At 35.3% G+C, this 23240-nt stretch overlaps 1 pseudogene; it reads right to left on the bottom strand.

Annotated features, from left to right (window-relative positions):
- LOC111719695 overlaps positions 1-15065 on the bottom strand; it is a 54052-nt pseudogene extending 38987 nt beyond the window's left edge.
- Positions 15066-23240: the final 8175 nt, after the last annotated feature.

Below are 23240 nucleotides of genomic sequence, written 5' to 3'. Positions count from 1 at the left end.
CCAAATTCTTTGAACAGACCTGTACCATCCCAGAAACCTTCAGCTAGTCATCTTGAAGACATGTGGCTTCTAAGAGAGATTTGCTTAGTAATTTGTAATTAGAGATATTAACCACATTAGTGTTAAAAAGTTTGAGTGTTTGTAAAGCTGATCAAGATTCGCTGGGCAACATGAACATGTCTGAACATGAATAGTATAGACTGCTGATATTATTCAAATGCATATAGGTAAGTTATAGCCCCAGATTTCTTTCCATTATAGTCAAGCATAGCTATGAACCAAAAGATTCTGTGTGTTTTGGACTGCAGATGATAAAGGAAAACTTTAGAAGCTTGAGAAGATGAAAAGCAATGAAGGTTAGAGAGACTTCCCTATAGGATATGATAGATTTCTATACCAATTGAGTATTATGTTATTCCTTCTTTGAGCCAATTCTGATTAGAGTTAAGGTACAAGAATTCTCTGCCACCTCCTCTATCTTCCCCTCCATTATAATAGCCTCTTTCTTGGCTCTTTTATGTGAGATAATTTACTCCATTGTACCTCTCCCTTTCCCTTTCTCCAAATGCATTCCTTTTTTTCTCCACTCTGAATTTATTTCTAATGATATAATCTCATCATATTCAACTCACATCTGTGCAGTGTCTATATATACTCCTCCTAACTGTGCTAATAATGAGAAATACATGAGAATAATTTTATGAGTTATAATTATCTTTCCACACAGGAATGTTAAAAAGTTAGATCCTATTAAGTTTCTTATGATTTCCCTTTTCTGTTTACCTTTTAATGCTTCTCTTGGGTCTCATTTTTGGAAACCAAAGTTTCTATGGTTCTGGTCTTTTCATCAGGAATGCTTGAAAGTCCTCCATTTCATTTAATGTCCACCACTTTCCAAAAGAATTATATTCAGTATTGCTTGGTAGGCGATTCCTGATGGTGATCCTAGCTCCTTTGCTTTCTAGGATATAATATCTCAAGTTCTCTGATTTATTAATCTAGAAGCTGCTAACTCTTGTATTTTCCTGACTATGACTCCATGATACTTGAATTATTTCTTTCTGTCTGTTTGCAATATTCTCTCCTTGACTGGGAGCTCTGGAATTTGACTATAATATTCCTATGAGTTTTCATTTTGGGATCTCTTACAGGAGAAGATCAATGTATTCTTTCAATTTAAATTTTACCCTCTGTTTCTAGAATATCATGGCAGTTTTCCTTGATAATTTCTTGAAAGAGGGAAGCTAGATAGTGCAGTGGATAAAGCACCAGTCCTAAAGTCAGGAGGATCTGAGTTCAACAAATCCAGTCTCAGACACTTAAGACTTCCTAGTTGTGTGACCCTGAGCAAGTTACTTAACCCCAATGGCCTCAGCAAAATAATAATAATAATAAAGAAAAAAGATAATTTCTTGAAAGATAATGTTTAAGATCTTTTTTTATCATGGCTTTCAATAAGTCCAATAATTTTTAAATTATCTCGCAGATCTGTTTTCCAGGTCAGTTGTTTCTCTAATAAAATATTTTATATTTTCTTTTATTTTTTCATTCATTTGGTTTTGTTTTATTGTTTCTTAAAGTCTCGCAGAATAATTAGATATCACTTGGTAAATTCTAACTTTTGAAGGAATTATTTTCTTTAGTGAGTTATTGTGCCTCTTTTTCTCTTTGGCCATTTATATACTTTAATGAGTTCTGTCCTTCAGTGAATATTTGTGTCTCTTTTTCCATTTGGTCAATTCTACTTTTCAAGACATTCTTCTTTTCATTGGATTTTTGTACTGCTTTACTATTTTGAGTTATTCTTTTTTTAAGACTTTATTTTCTTCAATATTTTTGGTATCTTCTTTACCAAGATGTTGACTCTTTTTCATGATTTTATTTATTTATTTACTTTCATTTCTCTTCTCAATTTTTCTTTTCAAAATCCTTTTTGAACTCTTTCATAGCCTGAGATTGAGATATTTTTCTTGGAGGCTTTGGATGTTGGAGGTTTGATTTTGTTATCTTCTTCTAAACATGTTTTGATCTTCCATATCACCATATAATTTTCTATGGTCAGAATATATTTATGTTGTTTTCTCATTTTTCCCAACCTGTTTCTTGATTTTTAACTCTCTACTAAAATGGAATTGTTTCCAGGGTAGAGGACTCACTATCCCAAACTTCAGAAGTTTTATGGAGCTGTTTTCAGAGATATTTCTAGGGATCTGTCAGTTTTCAGTTTTTCCAAGTTGGTATGATCTAGAAAGATTTTTTTTTACTACTATTTGGTTCTGGTCTTTTCATCAGGAATGCTTGAAAGTCCTCCATTTAATTTAATGTCCACCACTTTCCAAAAGAATTATATTCAGTATTGCTTTTTTTTTTTTTTTACTACTCTCCTATACTGTGCCCTGGTTTGTGAGTGACCTGTGGCATTCTTTGCAGTGCTGGAATTGTGACAAAGGTCCCTGGTCTACTGCAACAAGTTCTGATATGCTAGTGTTTCTCCTCACTATAATATTCCCACCTATGGCTAGGACTCAAATCTAAATATGGACAAGCAACAGAGTTCTGTCCCCAGTGCCAACAAACAGACCCCTATAATTTTCTTTTAACCAGTCATTTGATCCTTTTATATTTGACAGTTTTGATATCTGTGGGCTGAGAACTCCAGAAGCAGCTGCTGCAGCTGTTGACTCATTCATTCCTATGTCTACACTGGAGTGGCCTGAACAGTATTTTACTCCAATCTTATCTTGGTGCTACAGACTTTTTCTGACAAATTTTCAAGTTGTCTTGGGCTGAAAAATTGTTTCACCCCATTCTTTGTGGGTTCTCCCACTTCAGCATTTAATTTTATGGTATTATTTAAAGGTTTGTAGGTTTTGTGAGAAAGCTCAGGTGAGTCCCTGCCTTCTCTCCACTATATTGGCCTCTCCAAAGCAGTTTTAAAAGCAATATTGCCTTTACTGTATTATTTACTGTGCTATTTTAGTTCTGCTCATTTGGCTCTTCAGTATTTTTTGTAAGTCTTTCTCTAGCCTCCCTAGTTTTCTTCTATCATCCATTTCTTCTCTTCATCATTTGATATATAATGTAGTTGAATTTATGAGCACATATAGAGAATAGCATACATTTCTCAGTTTATCATTAAAGTCCTTCCCAAGGTGGCTCTATTCTAGATTTACTAAAATTATTCTTTCACTCTAGGTTCCTAAACACTGGGTCCTCTTGTTTTTGGTTCTCTTGGCTAAGATTCTATCTCCTGCTTCATCTGTAAAAATGAGCTGGAGAAGAAAATGGCAAACCACTCCAGAATCTTTGCCAAGAAAATCCCAAATGGGATCCCAAAGAGTCAGACACAACTAATCAACCAAACAAAAACAAAAATGTAAAGCACTCTGCTAAACATATTGGGAATACAAATAGAAAGCTGAAACAATCCCTGTTCTCAAAGTAAATAGAAATATACATAGAAAAGTCATTTTCAGAGTAGATATCAATGCTCAGATCATGTCACTATTTGGATAAGTAGATTTTAGGCTTGGCTCATTGGGGGATAAAAGAATCTTGTACTAGGAGAATCCATCTTCCTCTCTCTGGATCTTTTTCACTGGGTCTCTATACAGGTGAAATTAAGGTATGAAAAAGATATTTGATGAATTAATAAGTAGATTATTGCTGATAATGCACACTTAATCAGGTGTTTGTAAATCATATCACATTGTTCTTTGAATGGATTTAATCAACATTTATTGAGCACCTACCATGTGTAAACCTTGAGGACCCAAAAGAAAAAATGAAAAATAATCTGGTCTCAAGAAGCTTACATTCTACTGAGAAGATGCAATATGTGAACACTAAATACAAAGTAAATACAAGGAAAATCCAAGATGGGGGAAGTGTAAAGGACCACAGAGAGTGGAGGAATTCTGGGTGAGGTATAAGACCCTTCTGCCCAGAGGGAACCTGCTAACAGTGTCTGGTTTGGCTCCCCACCCTAAGGGCTCTCAGCCTTCCTGAGAAATCAGGGGGTGATTGTAATTACAACAGAGTGATACCATGTGGCAAAGAGTCATCTACATACAATAGCAAGTTGTTTATGTGTTCCCACATGCACAGTATATAGTTAGGGCATCCACCGTATTGCTATGGTTATATAAGGGTTTTAGGGCATACAAGGCCGAAAGAATTTGGAATAAATGGACTCCATGTTTGACCATCCATGTGAGGCCCACCTTATCACTCTTCTAAGACCAAGGACTTGGGCTGGTACAGAGATTCTCTAGAGACCTAGTTCAGACACAACAAGAAAGCATTAATGAAAGGGGGAAATTAAGAAAGGCATTCAGAGGAGCATGCTATGCTTTGAAGAACCCTAGAATGGAGGTGAGAAAGGAATGTATTCCATTCATTTCATTATTTCATTTATTTTAGATTTTTATAATGAAGTATTTAATAGGATAATATGGTAAGAGCAGGAAGTACAAACATATCTGTCCAGAATTAAAGGTATTCTCTCCCCACTACCATCTCAGTCCTAAGGGAAAATGGGCTCAAACTTAAAGTGGCTTTCACAAAAATTCTTCCCACCAAGTTCACTTCTGAATGTGGCATAGTGAATAGAAGAGCTGTTCTCTTTCTTTCAGGACATAGTGTCTTAATTGTCAGGTTCCTGGCCTGGTTATACAGGTACTCCTCAAGGCTAATGTGGCTCCTTGTCATATTCTCTGACCTGAAGATTTGATGTTGTGTTTCCAACAATTCTTTATCTAAGGTAAAGAAACATTCAACACAACCAGAGCAAAAAAAATAGCAGAACCATGCATTAGCAGACCACATGGGGCCTGGGGTGGACAGATGTGGAGAGGCAGAAACGTTTTTAAATGCCTTTCCCACTTCTTCCTACTTGTGTTTCTTTTTTGTCAAATATCTATAAAGAGCAAATCAAATAGATATTATAATATCCAAGTTTTACATATCATTTTATAATTTGCAAAATGTTTTGCATGTATTTTCTCATTTATCCTCACAGCACTATGAAGTAGTCCTATTATTATCCACATTTTATTGATGGAGAAACTGAGACTAATAACTGAGGAGAAATGAGGTATATACAAATAGTTGTATAAAACTATTAAAGTTTTTTTTTTATTAAAGCTTTTTATTTTTCAAAACATATGCATGGACAATTCTGTAACATTAGCCCTTGCAAAACCTTGTGTTCCAATTTTCCCTCCCTTCCCCCATGTACTCCCCTAGATCACAAATAGTCCAATATATGTTAAACATGGTAGAAATATATGTTAAATCCAATATGTGCATACATATTAATACAATTATTGTACTGTACAAGATAAATCAAATCAGTAAAATTTAAAAAAAGAAGAAGCAGCAGAATAAAATGCAAGCAAGAAAGAACAAAAAGAGTGAAAATGTTATGTTGTGAACCACATTCAGTTCCCACAGTCATCTTTCTGGGTATAGATGGCTCTCTTTATCACAAGATCTTTGGAACTGGTCTGAATGATCTCATTGTTAAAGAGAGCCCTGTCCATCAGAGTATAATCTTGTTGTTGCCATGTATAATGATCTGCTGGTTCTGTTCATTTCACTTAGCATCAGTTCATGTAAATCTCTCCAGAACTCTCTGAAAGCATCCTTGTTTCTTACAGAACAATAATATTCTATACCATTCATATACTATAATTTATTCAGCATTTTCCAACTGATGGGCATCCATTTAGTTTCCAGTTTCTTGCCACTACAAAAAGGGCTGCCACAAACATTTTTGCACATGTGGGTCTCTTTTCCTCCTTTAAGTTCTCTTTGGCATATAAGCCCAATAGAAACATTGCTGGATCAAAGGGTATACACAATTTGATAACTTTTTGAGCACAGTTCCAAATTGTTCTCCAGAATGGTTCGATCTGCTCACAGTACCACCAACAATGTATCAGTCTCCCAGTTTCCCCACATCTCCTCCAACATTCATTGTCTTTTTCTGTCATCTTAGCCAATCTGAGAGGTGTGTAGTAGTATCTCAGAGTTGTCTTAATTTGCATTTCTCTGATCAATAGTGATTTGAAGCATCTTTTCATGTGACTAGAAATAGTTTCAATTTCTTCATCTGAATATTGTCTGTTCATATCCTTTGACCATTTATCAATTGGAGAATGGCTTGAATTCTTATAAATTTGAGTCAATCCTCTATATATTTGGAAGTGAGGCCTTGATCAGAACCTTTAACTATAAAAATGTTTTTCCAGTTTATTGTTTCCCTTCTAATCTTGTTTGGATTAGTTTTGTTTGTACAAAAACTTTTTAACTTGATATAGCCAAATTTATCTATTTTGCTATCTGTAATGATCTCTAGGTCTTCTTTGATAACAAATTCATTTGTCCTCCACAGATCTGAGAGGTAAACTATCCTATGTCATTCTAATTTATTTATAATATCATTCTTTATGTCTAGATCATGAAACCATTTTGATCTTATCTTGGTATAAGGTGTTAAGTATGGGTCAGTGCTTAGTTTCTGCCATACTAGTTTCCAATTTTCCCAGCAGTTTTTGTCAAATAATGAATTTTTATCTCAAAAGGTAGGGTCTTTGGGTTTGTCAACTACTAGATTGTCATCGTCATTGGCTATTTTGTTCTGTAAACCTAACCTATTCCACTGATCAACTTCTCTAATTCTTAGCCAGTACCAAATAGTTTTGATGACTGCTGCTTTATAATATAGTTTTAGATCTGATACAGCTAGGCCACCTTCATTTGTTTTTATTTTCATTAATTCCCTTGAATTTCTTGATCTTTTGTTCTTCTAGATGAATTTTGTCATCAGTAAATAGTCAGTAAAAAGGTCAGTAAAATAGTGTCATGGAAATTTGATTGGTATAGCACTAAATAAATAGATTAGTTCATGTGGTGTTCTCTTCTTTAAAATATAATGGTTCTCTCTGAGAGCAGGTTTTTTTGGGGAGGTTTTCTGGAGGCAGCCTTAGTTTCAGTTAAAAGTAATAATCACTCCAAATGCAGCCAGCGGATAAAATGCAAACGTTTATTTTCTCCTTCCAAAATAGCCCAGTTAGTTTTCTTAGAGGGCTATCTCTCTGCTTGGTTCCAAGAGCTCTTGCCCCTAATCTTTTGCCTCTGCCAGCTTCGGCTTCTCTTCTTCCAAATATCTCCAGCCAGCACCAAGGTGCAAATTGGAATGAATCTGTCTTGCCTCCAAGAGAGGGCTTCTGGCTTTCAATCTCCCAGAGTGCTCTGTGTCTGTCCCAGAGTGCCTCTGTGTCTGTCCCAGAGTGTGCTTCTCTGACTCTTGGCAGTGTTCCAAAGTGACTTCTGGCTCTAGCTCAACTCCGACTTGTGGCTTCTTCTGAACTAACTAATCGGAAGCTCTAAGAGCTTCTTTATATATGATCTCCCAAAGGTTGACTCCTCCTCTGAGGGAGGGATTAAGGGAGGTGTGAATTCACAAAGTTACAAAGTATGGACTTGTGAACTCCAATGAGTACTTAAATACATTAGTGAGATAGAGAATTTGCTAAGTACCATGCTAAATTAGCAACTGACTTATCACTTTGTAAGGATTCACTCTAAGGTGTGAACCAATAAGCATTGTATCAATTCCATTGAGTTAACACTAGGATTCCAGCATCTCCCTTAAATTCACCTTGTTTCAAGTTCTGGCCCAAAACATCTGCTTGTAGGATCAGATCAATCATACTGAACCAAGCTAAATTAGATAATTATTGTCTCTATCAACTCTAATGAATTAATACTTTGTAAGGAGTCCAACAAGTTTAGATAGTATTGTCATCTTTATTATATTCACTTGATCTATCCAAGAGCACTTGATATTTTTCCAATTGTTTAGATCTGACTTTATTTGTGTGGAAAGTGTTTTGTGGTTTTGCTCATATAGTTCCTGATTTTCCCTTGGCAGATAGATTCCCAAATATTTTATACTATCAACAGTTATTTAAAATGGAATTTCTCTTTGTATCTCTTGCTATTGGATTTTATTAGTGATGTATAAAAACCCTTACCCTAAATGCGCACTGATGATTTATGTGGATTTTTTTTTTTTTTTGTATCCTACAACTTTACTAAAGTTGTGGATTATTTCTAATAGTTTTTTAGTTGATTCTCTAGGGTTCTCTAAGTCTACTATCATATCATCTGCAAAGAATGATAATTTGGTTTTCTCATTACCTACTCTAATTCCTTTCATCTCTTTTTCTTCTCTTATTGCCAAAGCTAGCATTTCTAATATAATATTAAATAATAATGGTGATAGTGGGCAACCTCTGATCTTATTGGGAATAGTTTCAGTTTATCCTCATTACATGTGATGCTTGCTAATGGTTTTTAATAGATGCTACTTACTATTTTAAGGAAGTGTCAATTTATTCCTGTACTCTTTAGAGTTTTTAATAGGAATGGATGTTGGATTTTATCAAATGATTTTTCTGCATCTGTTGAGATAATCATATGGTTTTTGTTAATTTGGTTATTTATATACTCAATTATGTTAATAGTTTTTCTAATATTGAACCAGCCCTACGTTCCTGGTATAAATCTTACTTGGTCATCGTATATTATCCTGGGGATGATTTTCTGTAATCTTTTTGCTAATATTTTATTTAAAATTTTTCCATCAATATTCATTAGGGAGATTGGTCTATAATTTTCTTTCTCTGTTTTCATCCTACCTGGTTTAGGTATCCGTACCATGTCTGTGTCATAAAAGGAATTTGGTAGGAGTCCTTCTTTCCCTATATTTTCAAATAATTTATATAGTATTGGAGTTAATTGTTCTTTAAATGTTTGATAGAATTCACATGTAAATTCATCTGGTCCTGGAGATTTTTTTCTTAGGGAAATGATTAATAACTTGTTCTATTTCTTTTTTAAAATGGGACTATTTAAGCAATGTATTTCCTAAAATACATTTTTGTTAATCTGGGCAATCTATATTTTTGAAGGTAGTCATCCATTTCACTTAGGTTATCAAATTTATTGGCAAAAAGGTGGACAAAGTACCTCCTAATTATTGCCCTGATTCCCTCTTCATTGGTGGAAAGTTCTTCCTTTTCATTTTTGAGACTAACAATTTGATTTTCCTCTTACCTTTTGCTAATCAAATTAAGTAAAGATTTACCTATTTTCTTGTTTTTTTTCATAAAACCAACTCTTAGTTTTATTTATTAATTCAATAGGTTTTTTTTACTTTCAATTTTATTAATCTCTCCTTTTATTTTTTAGTATTTCAAGTCTGATATTTGATTGGGGTGGGGTTAATTTGTTATTTTTCAAGCTTTTTTAGTTGCAAACCCAATTCATTGGTCTTCTCTTTCTCTATTTTATGCAAGTAAGCATCTGAAGATATAAAATTTCAAGGTGTTAAGTTTTTATGAGAGACTAAGGATCAGGAAAGAGAGGATAATTGAAGGAGTTTGAATTCCCCACAAACCATATTTTAGTTTAGGTAAAATTCCATGTTTCTCCATGAATCTCAGTATTTAGATTAATTTTGCTCCAAATATAGCAGTTCTCATTATCTTCATATAAAATAATATTTGCCAAGTTTGAGTCAGGCTTTCTAACTTCTAGATCAGCAGTATTATGTTTCTACTTTTCCTGTTGTTTGAATACTGCATATAAATCAAAAAACAAGTTCTCAATCTGACCCAAAAATTTACCAGCTATGTTAGTCTGAATATATCACTTAACATCTCTGAGCCTCATATCCTCTATTTGTAGACTCAAAATGATCATATCAGTCCCTGTCAACCTCCCAGGGTTATTGTGGATAATGGATATGAAATGGATATGAAAAAGCTTCATAAACCATAAAGCTCTACAAAGACTCAGGGTATCTGGCTCCAGTTTACCTTTCCAATATTATTTAGAATTATTCCCTCTCATACACACACAGATAAACTGAAGCCAAAGTAGCCTGCTGGAAATTTCCAACATTCAGCCTTCTATCTCTTACACCTATTTTCCTTCTTTCTCCCTCTCTCTCTCTCCCTCCCTCTCTCCCTTCCTCCCCCCTCCCTCCATTTCTTCTTCTTCTTCTTCTTCTTCTTCTTCTTCTTCTTCTTCTTCTTCTTCTTCTTCTTCTTCTTCTTCTTCTTCTTCTTCTTCTAATTCTTTTTCTAATTCTTTTCTTCTCTTTCTCTGTCTCTGTCTCTCTCTCTCTCTCTGTCACACACACACACACACACACACACACACACACCCTCAGGAATGTCCTTTTTATCCTCACTTTCATGTTTTAGAAATCTTTCTTTGAACCTCAACTCAGGTGTCATCTCTTGTAGGAATCTTTACTGATCCCACTCATTCAAAGGTTCTTTTTGAATTAAGGACCCCTTTGAGAGTCTGGACCCCTTTGAGAGTCTGATATAGTTTATGAACTCTTCTCAAAATAATGTTATTAAACAAATCAAGTAAAATACAAAAGATTACAAAGGAAAATAAAAGTTGCTGAAAATGTTTTGTTTTTCCTCACCCAATTCCATGGACCCATTGATTTTCATAGATCCCTAGGATCTTTATGGATCCTGATGCTCTATTGGCTCTATTCTCAAATGATCTTATCTTTTCATATCTCTGTTCATATTGTATTCTGATAATTAGTCTCAAAAAACCAAAAGAATGTAAAGTTCTTGAGGGCAAGAACTGTTTTTCTTTTGTTTTGATGTCACCAGTACCTAGCACAGTGCCTAGCATATGTACATATTTATATAACACGTATTATGTGCCAAATACTGTACTAAGTGCTTTTTATAAATATTATCTCATTTAATGTTTACAATTTTAGTTGAAAAAACTAAGGCAAATAGAAGTCACATGACTTACCCAGATATCTTAGTAAACATCTCAGATATCTGGTAAACATCTGAGGCCAAGGCTGATCAACTAATTTGAATAGGATTATATTTGGAGGGCCAAAATATGGGAAAGAAGCTTTCTTAGAAGACTGTAAGAAGATGAGTCCTTGAAAAATTAGAAGAGAGCTTTGGAGCAGAGCCAGAGATCATTCTATTTGAGATAAATAATCAAAGAAGAATTTAAATGAGTCTAACTCTGTGGCTTGAAACTTCCAGCCTACTTTCTTTTAATTCAAAGACTGTCATATTCATAAGTCCATGATAATACTCTTGATAAACACAATGGAGATTTGATAATATAATAGGAAAAAAAAGAGGAAAAGAAAGAGGAGATGGTGAAGGAATTGGAGGAGGAGGAAAAGAAGATCATGATGATCTTACTTGATGTTAGAGAGTTAGTATTAGAGTCAGGATTTGAACACATATCCTCTTACTCCATTTAGAGTTTGACAGAGAGAAAAATGATAATAAGCATAAGACTAAGGATTATCCTGGGTACTTTTATGATGGTAGATCAGTTGAAATAATCTTTCATTTGTCATACTGGACCAGAAGAAAAAAGTTCACTCTTTCCAGGATGACAGAATAAAATGTTTATTTGCTTAGGGAAGGCTACTGCTATCACATCAGAAAGGCCATTATTGAGATCTATTAGTCATTAGCTACCTCCCTATAGAAACCATACAATGCCTTAATTCTCTCTCTCTCTCTCTCTCTCTCTCTCTCTCTCTCTCTCTCCCTCCCTCCCTCTCTCTCTCCCTCTCTCTCTCTCTCTCTCTCTCTCTCTCTCTCACACACACACACACACACATACAAATGAAAAAGTCTTGCTCTAGTCTACAATTTAAAATCAAGAAAAACATTTATCTAACCCTAATGCCCATAGACACCCTATGCACCTTATTGCTCCTTCCTGAAAGAATTTACAATTTATTTAGGAGAAAGAAACTTAATACCTAAGAAATAATTAGACCCACCTTAAATGCTATTACAGGTTCAGAGAAAGCATTGGATCAGTCAGAGAAAGCATTATGGGAACAAAAATCTTCAGCTCCATCTTAGAAAACTAAAGAGGTAGGGGAGAAAAGGGAAGACCTTTCAGTTGCAGGGAACAATATGAGCACCAATACAAGGAAAATGAGTGGAAAAAGAGGACTGTGGGCAGAAATGATCCATATTGACTTTCTACATACATCCAATTCATCAGTTATTCGATATACTTTGCACTTCACTTTGCCTTTGTAGATTTGAACATTGTTTCCCTGAGGCCAACATTTGGATAAAAGCTAAAAAATGTAGCCAGCTATCTGACTGGCTCCAAATATATTTGGCATCACATAACTAGATCAGTCTGTATTTCTAAAAGTCTTTCACTCAATTTTTAACTGATATGATTGTTTCCTAACCCAAACCATGCAAAACTCATTTTAGAAATAAAGATATTTTGGGAATTCAATAACACATTAAATTCAACAAACATTTATTAAGTGTCTCCTCTGTTCAAAATACTGTGCTATGAGCTGAAGGTTTAAATATGAAAAAAGGCACAGGCCTTGTCCTAAAAGAGTTGACACTCTAAAACAAATGAATGTCAAAGATCTAATTATTTCTTTTTCTCTGTTCTTCCAGTGGTTTTCTCTTCCAACTCTACATATTTTTAATCATGTTCATTGATGTGCTAAACTTTAGGATCTGTTCTTGTTTTAATTGATTGCTTTAGGCTATAGCCATAAAAGTAGTTTAAATCTTGGTCCAAGAAGCATATGAATTTTGTAGCTAGAGGCTCATTTAAGAAACAGTTTCTGAAGGATTCAGGTGAGATAGTTTACAAAAGTTTCAAGTCACTAAGAGAAATGCCATTATATGTAAAAGAGCTTCCAGCTGAGAAGATAGCTCCTGGGAAGAGGATTTTTCACACTTTAAGAGGAAAAATAATTCTTTCTCTTTGCAGAGTCCAGTCACATGGTGTGTATTTTGCTTTCAGCATTGAGCCATACTATGTAGCTTACTCTATTCATGATTCTGTTTGAAGGAAAGAAAGAGAAACACTGAAGGAAGAAAGTTGGAGTAGGTGAGAAATTGCTTTTTACGTTGGGTAGCAAAGAGGGCAGTCATAGGAATTATAACTTACTCCTGATGTGTTCTTAACTAGTAATTGAAAGGAGCAAGGTCTTTTGTTGTCAAGCTAAACTGATGGTGGTTAAACAGCAAGATGAAATACATAATGTAGCCTAATGGAAGGCTAAGGAAAAAAATAATTATAGTAAGCTGTGAATACACTACAAATTTATGTTGTATGATTTCAACTGGACTCACAATCCTGCTAGGAAATTCTATAGTACCTCACTGTCCCACTTTCCACAATGGTTCTTCCAAACTTAACCCTTCCCTGGCTCCCTAGTCCCACTGTTTCAGCCAAGAACTTTGCCTATATTTTACAGAAAAAAAAATTGAGGCCATTAATCATGCATCCTTTTCTCTCCTCTTCTTCATCTCCTATCACTTAGGTGCCTTCTTCTTTCTTCTACTTTACTGGTCTCACATGATGAAGTGGCCTTACTCTTTACCCAGGGCTAACCCCTTTACTTATTCAAGTGATTTCATTCTATCACATCTCCTCCAACAGATAGCCCCCTCTGTCATCTCCACTCTTCCACTTATGTTCAATCTCTCTTTCTCTCTAGTGGCTCCTTTCCTACCACCTACAAACATGTCCATATCTCCCTATCCTGAAAAAACCCTCACTTGATTTTTCCATCCTACTAACTTCTGTATTTCTCTTCTTGTTATCTGATATGAAAGTTCATCTTCTATGAGTGCCTCAACTGTTTTTCTTCTCATTCTCTCTTTAATCCTTTACAATTTGATTTTGGGCCTGGAGGATTCTTGGAAGACTGTAGAGTACATCAGAAAATTCCATGTTTTCCAGATTTCCCTTACAAACTAGACAAAATTGTGCATCAGAATGATTATAGACTGGTGAAAGGATCTCAAACAGATCCTACAAAGAAGACACATAGGAATATAATTGCTAAATTTTGAAATTTCCAGATCAAAGAGAACATTTTATAAGAAACAAAAAAATCCAACTATGCTGGTGCTATAGTTAGAATCATACAAAATTTATTGACAGCTACAATAAAAGATAACAAGTCCTGAAATGCTTATATATATAAACAATCAAAAAAACTAGGCCAGCAGTCAAAAATATCATATCCAGGAGGAAAAAACCTATGATCAAAAATAACATATTCAGGAAAACTAATTATAGTATTGAAAAAAATGGACATTCAGTGAACTCTAAGTTTTTTCAGGATTTCATCTCAACCAAATCTGAACTCAATAGGAAATTTAATATATAAGAGCCAATATCAAAAATTAATTTTAGGGGACTCAAGAAGGAAAAACTACATTTGATATGTGAAAATATAAATCACATATTAAGACTGATATTGGTAATTGGATAGTTCAAAAGAAAGATTGGAGCAGAGCACATATTTGTGCTTAACTGTGGCTTGTGTGGAGGGAATGAAAAGGAGGGGGGGGGGGAATCAAGTAAAAAGTGCACAACAGAGAACAAAAGAATAACCTACAAAGAAGCAAAAATGGACAGCCATAAATATACTATTTTCTATTTTATATGCTTTCTTTCTTAATTTTTAAAATCCCTTTTGATCTCTTCCATGACCTGAGATAAAATCTTATTTTTATTAGTGACTTTAGATGTAAGAGCTTTGACTTTGTCATCTTCTACTGAGTCTGTAGTTTGATTTTTCTTGTCCCCATAGTAATTTTTTATGGTCAGAAATCTTTTTCTGTTGTTTGCTTCTCAGAACCTATTATTTGATATTTAACCCTTTGCTAATATAGGACTCTATTTTCAAGGTAGAGTGTTTTATACAGCTCTTTTCAGAGATCTTTCTAGGGACCTGTACTATGATCCAGCACTGCTACCCAGATCTGAGCATGGTTAAAGCAACAGAGTCCTGCCTCAGTGCCAGCAAAGAGGCTCCCTGAAATCTTCCTCTGACCAGCTGTTCAACCTCCAACTTGTGGGTTGAGAGCTTTGGAAGCTACCACTAGTGCTGCCAGTGTCACTGCTGTTGCTGCCACCACTGATGATTCAAAGGCTCCCAAAGCTCCCTCCTGGTTTGCTGAGCATCTACTCATGCTTTAGCTTAGCAAATCTTTCCTGCTCACCTTCCAAGTCATCATTGGTGTCTGTGGGCTGAAAGATCTAGATATTATCAATACTGCCGTATATTCAGAGGCCTCAAAGCCTGCTCCTGGCTTGTAGGAGCTCATACTGTGCTGTTGAAGGCTCCAGACCCACCCCAATGTTACAGATTTCTCCTGCTGACCTAAGTCATCTTCAGCTAGCAAATTGTTCCACTCTGTCTTTCTGTGAGTTCTAATGATCTAAAATTTGTTTAGGGTAGTTATTTAAAGGTATTTGGTGGAGTTTGGGGGAGAGCTCAGGCAAATCCCTGCCTTCATTATACCATCCTCATCTTGACTCTGTCTCCTATGCCTTCTTGAAATGGTAATTTATTGCTACATATTTTGAATCTTCCCTGATGCTCTACTGGTCATATGACAATGTTTTCGGATTTTTTTATTTCATTTTCCTTTTTTCTGTATTTCTTTTTCTATTTTGTTTTTTCTTATTTTGTATTTCATTTTAAATATATATATATTTTTAAATTTGACTCGATCTTATTTTTCCATTAAAACTGCTTTCTCTGAAGTTACTAATAGTCTTTTAGCTAACAGATCCATTGACCTTTTCTCAGTCCTCAACTTCCTTAACATTTCTGCAGTCTTTGACATTGCTGATAATACTTCCCTCCTTAATACTCCTTCTTTATATTTTTGGTATACCACTATCTCCTAGCTTTCCTCCTACCTCTTTGATGACTTTTCTCTTTATCCTTTTCTAGCACCTCTTTCAGATCATGCCTGCTAAATGTAGGTGACTCTCAAGATTTTAATCCTGGATGCTTTTCTCTTTTCTATCTACGCTACTTCAGGTAGCGTAACTCCCAGGTCCTTATTATTATTATCTTTGTGCAAATGATGCTCAAATCTCCTTTCCTGCCTTAAACTCTCTCTGACCTCTAACCTCACATCTCCAACTTCTTTCAAACACCTTGAACGTGATGTCCAGTTGACATCTTGAAATCAATACTCCAAAACAGAACCCATTATCTTTCCTCCTATATCCTCTCCCCTATCTCCTACCTTTCCTATTACAGCACTATTCCCCTAGTTTCTCAGGCTCACAAACTGATTTGATTTTTGTGACAAACAAACAATATTTTTTCCTGGTTTCCTCACTGTATTTTACCCCTCCCCATATCCAAGCTGTTGCAAGGTCTTCTGATTTCATCTTTATACCACCTGTTAAATATATCTCCTTTTCTCCTCTGACATTGCCTTCATTCTAGTATAGGCCCTCATCACCTCTTGTCTTGATTAATGTAATAACTAGTGCATCTGCCTGAATCAAGTCTTTCCCCATTCCAATCCATTCTCTAATCATTTTTTTCTTAATTTTCCTAAAATAATTTTCCTAAAAGGTTACTTTTATCATGTTATTCTCTGCCTCCCCCCCACCACTCTCAGTCAATAAATTCCAGTAACTTCATATTGCCTCCAGGAGCAAATACAAAATGTTATATTTGGTATTCATAGACTTTTCTAACCTAGCCTTCACCTACCTTTCCAGTATTTTTACAATTTTCATTTCAACATATACTCTTCAATATAGTGACAATGGCTTCCTGACTATTCCTTGAACAAGACATTAATCTCTTGGCTCCAGGCATCTTCCTTGGCTGTTCTTTGTGCCTGAAATGCCCTCTCTTTTCCACTCCAATTATTGACCTCCCTGTCTTCCTCTAAGTCTCATTTTAGAAATCCCACCTCTTTCAGGAAGTCTTCTTCAACCCCTCTTAATTTCAGTGTCTTCCTTCCGCTAATTATTTCCTATTTATCATATTTGTAACTTGCTTTGTTTATATTCCTTTGCATATTATCTCCTTTATTAGATTGTAAGCTCATTGAGGAGAGGAACTGATTTTTGCCTCATTTTGTAACCCCAGTGCTTATCACAATGCCTGGCACATAACAGGCACTTAATAAATGTTTACTAAATTGAATTAAATTTTAAAATATATCTAAAAGGTACCTAGTATTATTTTGCTTTATTCAGTCATCATTCATTCAGACTGAACAGTCAAGGGATTTTTCCCTTAATATAAAAAAATGGTGATAAACTATGAAAATGAATAAAATACTTTCCAGATATATATATATTCTAATTGGAGGTAAAATTCTCCTCCAGGTGTGTTTTTTGTTAAGTCTCCATTCTGTAACTTTGAAAACATGAAGAGGAAGATAGAAATCTTCAAGCTTCATAGTGAATGTGCATGCAGGATCTATGCTTCATGGGTTTACATTAATAGTCTCCATTATAATGCTTTGAAAATCATGAAGCAATGGAATTATGGAAAGAAATCTTCAACTTCATAGTGAATGTGCATCTGCAGGAATCTACAGGAAGTTACATTGAAGGTTTGACATTACAAATATGGTCAATATAAGTATCAGTTCAAGAAAATTCCATGATAGGAAAGCCAATGGAATTCATGGAAAAGAGAGAGACACACTTCATACAGAGAAATGAGTGAATCTATGATAGTAGAAATTAACAGGCAAATATTTAGTCTTTTTGCAGTTGCATCTCTTATAGAAAAATTTAGACACTGATACTCAGTTAATATATCATTCATGATAAGGCTGAAAGCAAGTGATCATAGGTTAGAAATGAAAGGACTCACTAATTTATGCTTGACAGAGAATCAAGTCTTTGAGTATCTATAATTTGCTATAAACAATAAGCATTTCTGGCTCTTCTATGACATTTCATCCTTCACTCCTCTCAAATCCAGAACAGATTTAATCCACCCTAAATCTGAAACTTTATTTATTTAGCTTTATTATAGTTTGGAAGATCTGAGAAGGTTGATCTATTTGCACAATCAATGATCTTCCATAGTGTTATGAAGCTTGGACAGATAATTGTCAAGATCATCTTATAGTAATACCAGTCCAGGATAAATTCTGTTACCTGTACTACCAATAAGACTGGTTCACATGCTTGTGCTCCTCTGTTCTAGGCATCATTCCTCTGTCCCTCCATCCTAGAATCACTATTGCCATTCAGTTCAAGCTCAACTCATACACCACCTCACAATTCTGACTTATATTTAGAATTTAGCTTTCTATTTGTCTATGCATTGGATAGTATCTTGGAGATGAGTTCTAATTCTATTTATCATCCATCACATTCTCCATATAGTGTTTGAAAAGTTTATTGCTAATTAAATTGTCCAAGATCATCTAGCTAGTGAATGCCAGATCCAGGATCAGAAATTCTGTTACTTTGCTGTCATACCTTCAAGACCTGGTTCTCTGCTCTGGAGTTGCATCCTCTGGATTTCTGGGCCATATCCTTTGTCACTCCATCCTTAGAATCACTGTATTGTCCTATTCTTTCTACAGCTCAACCTTCACATACACACACACACTCACAATCATCTCCTTAGTATTAGAATGTAAGCTGTCTCATTTGTCTATTGAAAACCTCAGCGCTTAGCATAGTACTTGGAATGCAGTAAGCACTTGAGAAATTATTATTCATCCATCCATCCACCCATCCATCCATCCATTCATTCTTGAACCCTGGTCTCTTTTTATTATACTTTGCTAGGACTAGGAGTCTTCCCTAGAAGAGCACAGGCTTCATAAGTCTAGTAAGTAAGAGTAGTAGCATGATTGCAGGCTAGTTATGAGCTACCTATTTTGTTTATTTGTTTTAAACCAATTTACAAAGTGGTACTAAATTGTTGATCAATACTATAGAGTCTAAAATTGAATATAATCATCTTACAACTATCAACTTCAAAAAGGATGGCAAAATTATAATTCAGGTGTGCTCCCATTTTTTAAAAAAAGAAAAAGCTTTTTTATGTACAAAATCTAAACCAATGAAATTGATTAAATGGGAAAATTATTCATTTTGCAAAAAAGTTAGCCACTGGGAACTTTTATAAAGGAAATTTCCTCAGGGCTTTTGAAACTTTATTGTTGTTAATTTGTATATGTCTCCCCAGGAACATACATATACATATGTAAGCATACATATGCTTTCTTTCTATAAAGTGAAAAATGGTTATTTTCAAAGATATCACTCCATTTTACAGATTCTTCCATTTCTTCACTATTATGACAATATATTTAATTGCTCTATATTTCTGTTAGCCATATCAAAATAAATATTGTTTGGGGTAATTATTTTTTGAGTCAATCACATATACAATCCCTCAACACACACACATACACACACACACACACACACACACACACACAAACACATACACCTCCTACCTTGAAATAAAATAGGCTGTTCTGCTTTGCTGGGTATTATCTGGTGTGAATGTGCAATTAATTAAGCAGAGTTTAAATGTAAAATTGATTCCAAAAATATAGGGTGATAATTCAAGTCTAAACTTGTTTCAGACAGGCAGATCCTCAGAAAGAAGGAAACTGTGGGGGTGCAAATGAAGAGATATACCACCAGATGATCATAGTTGCCTCTGCCAAGGTTGACACTGCAGAAAAATGAAGCCGAAAGAAGTTGTAAATTAGTTTCGCCAATCAGAATTGAGGAGGTAAAAGGCCTGTGAAATCTGAGGGGTAATTAATCTTTCTCTTTTGCTCTTATAATTCACATTCTCTTCACTATTGACTATAGATGGAGCATGCAAAATAGTGGCTACCACTTGGCCCCCAAACAAGGAAGAGATCTATACTATTTTCTCCCTCTACAGTGATAGCACCATCTATATTTGCATTCTTTTTGACAGCTCCTGCAACTTATTAATTTGTCGGGGCATATCTAAGCAGGTGTTTATTCCATAATACAATTGTGAAACTGGAAATACAAAAAAGTAGAGAGGAGGAAAAAGCCATGACTAACCATCTGTTAACCGAAGAAAAGAGGTGGGCACAAGAAGAAAGGGGAAAAAAATCTGATATTATTCTATTTTGAATGTGGGGATGGAGGGGGATATTTGTGCATGAATGAAATGGGAAAAAATTAGCATATAACAGAAGGCAATACAATGAATTGTATAAATGCAAATATGTTAATATATTCACATGAATGTGTACCTGTGTTAATCTTTTACATATGAGAACATGTGTGTGTGCCTGAATAAATGTGTGTATGTGTATAAGACTGATAAAATGAGCAAATGTATGAGGGAGTGAGCATGTGTGAAGAGATTACATTTTTAAAATTGAAGTAATAAATTATACCTGGGGTTCCCCCAGAGACCTATAAATAGGAAACTGAAAGCATTTCCTTCTATTTATTTTATAAGTACAATAAACTTTATCAGCTTTTAGTATTGGAAACTCGTGCAATATTTATGGGTGCTTACTTTAGAAGTTATTCAGGGGATAGTATCAGGAGGCTAATGAAAAAGAAAATTGGGGTGGGGTGAAGGGCTTCTTTTGGACTGTCTGACAATAAGGATTTATCATAAGGATTTTATCATTCTACCTCCTAAGCTATGTTACAGCCCAACACAAGGTGCTTCATCTCATCCATGATATAATTGGGTTGGCCTCAGGCCTCTGAGCTCTCTAGAAGGTCATTATAGACATTCTCTTTGTGCAAGCACAAGTAATGGATATCCTCTTGGGTTCTGATGAGAAGACACTTACTGAGGAAAATCTGAACTGAAAATTCACAAGAGGTTACTCTGCAACACATCTGGTCAGATCAATAAGAAAAGATTTTCTACAAAGCCACCCACCATCTATAAGAAACCCATGACTGATTGTTAGCTGCTGATCAGTTTGAAGGAAACTTCTGAATAGTTTGGGGCTACCTGCATGTAGATATAATGAAAATCAGTTTGTCCTGAACCAAAATCTCTTTATTCCTCCCTAAGCCTAAAGAAGTGTAGGGATACAAGAAAATGGGAAAGAAGATATTTCAATTTCAGGTTCTACAGCATGTTTTTGCAAAAAAAAAAAAAAAAATCACAACCTTCCTCCAGCTATCTTTCAACCCACCTAAAGTGATCCCTGGAGACTTTTTTATGAATCCCCCAAATCTTTAGAGGGGCTACTGAAACATTAATTACATTTTTTCTTTTTGGGGTTTAAAAAGATAAACTAATTCACCCTGATTTCTTCATTCTTTGCTTCTAACTGGTTACTATAATACAAATAATAAAAGTATTTATATCTAGTCCCCAAAATTTACCTTTGAGTATATGGGTACCTAACTATACCAATTTTTCTTTCTCTCTGCTTTAAAGGCCAGACTTTTGATACTTCAGTGTGCTTCTATGCTCTCCCTCTTTCCTTCTCTCCTGTCCTCTCGGTCTCTGTTCACTCTCTGTCTCTCTTTGTCTCTGTGTCTCTGTCTCTCTGTGTCTTTCTGTCTGTCTCTCTCTGTCTCTGTCTCTCTCTCTTTCTATCTCTATCTCGCTCTGTCTCTCTATGTCTCTCTCTATGTCTCTGTTTTTCTCTCTGTCTCTCTTTGTCTCTGTCTCTCTATCTCTGTTTCTTTCTCTGTCACTGTCTCTTTCTCTGTATCTCTCTCTCTCTCTCTCTCTCTCTCTCTCTGTGTGTGTGTGTGTGTGTGTGTGTCTGTCTGTCTGTCTGTCTGTCTCTCTCTCTGTCTCTCTCTCTCTCAATTCTCACACAACTTCCAGAATTTATCCTCATAATTCAACTTAAAAAACAATTGGGAGGAGGGAGTTGTTTTGAGCAATTTAGCAGCCTACGTCACAGAAAATTGAATGGTTTTTTAAACAAGACAAAAATGAAGATATAAGTAATTATCCAGGCTATGTATACAGGCAATCTGCTCATTAGTGACCCCAACTAGGCCTTGTCTACAATCCAGAAACAGCTACTGTCCAGGGTCTGAAAAATCCCAAACCTCTCCAGCCAGTCAACAAATGTGCCATTCAATAGCTATAGCCTATTCAGCAAAGCCACAACCCTACACACCCAGTAATGAACCCATGGAACCATAACTATAAAGTGCCACTGAGAGTTCATATCCTGGTTAGTTTGCTGGCTACCTTGGTAAGCTATTTTTTTCAATAATACTGAAGTTTTCTCAAAGTAATAACCTTGATTATTATGAACTAGCTCTTCAGGGAATCAAAGTTTCAGTGAATGCTGACCCCAATCCATTTGGTGAGTACTCCAATTTTCCTCATTTTATGTGTATATAAGGAGCCCTAATTGGCTTCCCTGATAAGGGATAGGACAGGGTACACTTATTTAAGTGTTTCTGTGTGAGGTTGAAAAGTAATGATTCTGGGAGAAACACTTGGGGGACAGAGGCAGATGATGAAAAATGGCCCCAAATACTATTTCATGAATAGATAGATCTGAGCTGCAGATCTGGTCTCTCATTCATGTTGATAAGTTGTATCCTGTCACCCATATTCAGGACAAGGGATAGCAATCTTAGAGAAAAGTCAAACTTGTCATAATTAGAGCATAATCTCAAAGAAGGAAGCAACTGAATTCCTACACATTATGTGCTATTAGCCACTTAATGAAAATGTTTGATAAATGTGCCAATGGTGATACAATTTTTTGGAATCCAGAACTTCATGTTTATGAGTACTCCTATTATGGATGTAGATAACAGCTTCTCCACAAGTTATCAGACTAAATAAGGAATTGTCTTGACCAAAACCTAATATCACTCAGTGGCCTGACTCCATGATAGTAATAGGAACTGAAAAAAAAAAAAGTAGCAACCATTATAAATTTGGAAGTGGAAAGAACCTTCTTTGTGATGTTCTTCTAGTTCATTTCCCTACCTTATCCTTTCTCCCCAAACTCACACTCATTTAACAGTCAAGGCCTCTCTTCCAAGATTGCTATGAGGAGGACTGAAGTAAATCACTTAGCAAAGTATCTGACTAGTAGATAATAAATTTCCATGTTTGTCAGAGTACTTGAGAATTAGTAAACAAGCAATATCATTCTCCAGAGCTCATGGAGGTCTCTCTGGTATGGGATGGCAGGGCTGACTCTTGCAATCAAAAAGGCTAAAACCTAGAAGAAACTTTGGAAACCATCTGTTTGAAAACCTCCCCCTACCAATTCAAAGATGCAGAACTACTGGCTATGTACAATGGAAAGACAAAGACATGGGTTAAATCCTAGCTGTGACATTTAACCCATCTGATCCCTGACCCATGTGTTACTTCAGTTACTCCATGTGTTAAAATGTAG

The sequence above is a fragment of the Sarcophilus harrisii genome, chromosome 3 (genome assembly GCF_902635505.1).
Source record: "Sarcophilus harrisii chromosome 3, mSarHar1.11, whole genome shotgun sequence".
Taxonomy (NCBI): Eukaryota; Metazoa; Chordata; class Mammalia; order Dasyuromorphia; family Dasyuridae; genus Sarcophilus; species Sarcophilus harrisii.
This window is presented reverse-complemented; position numbering and strand designations above follow the sequence as displayed.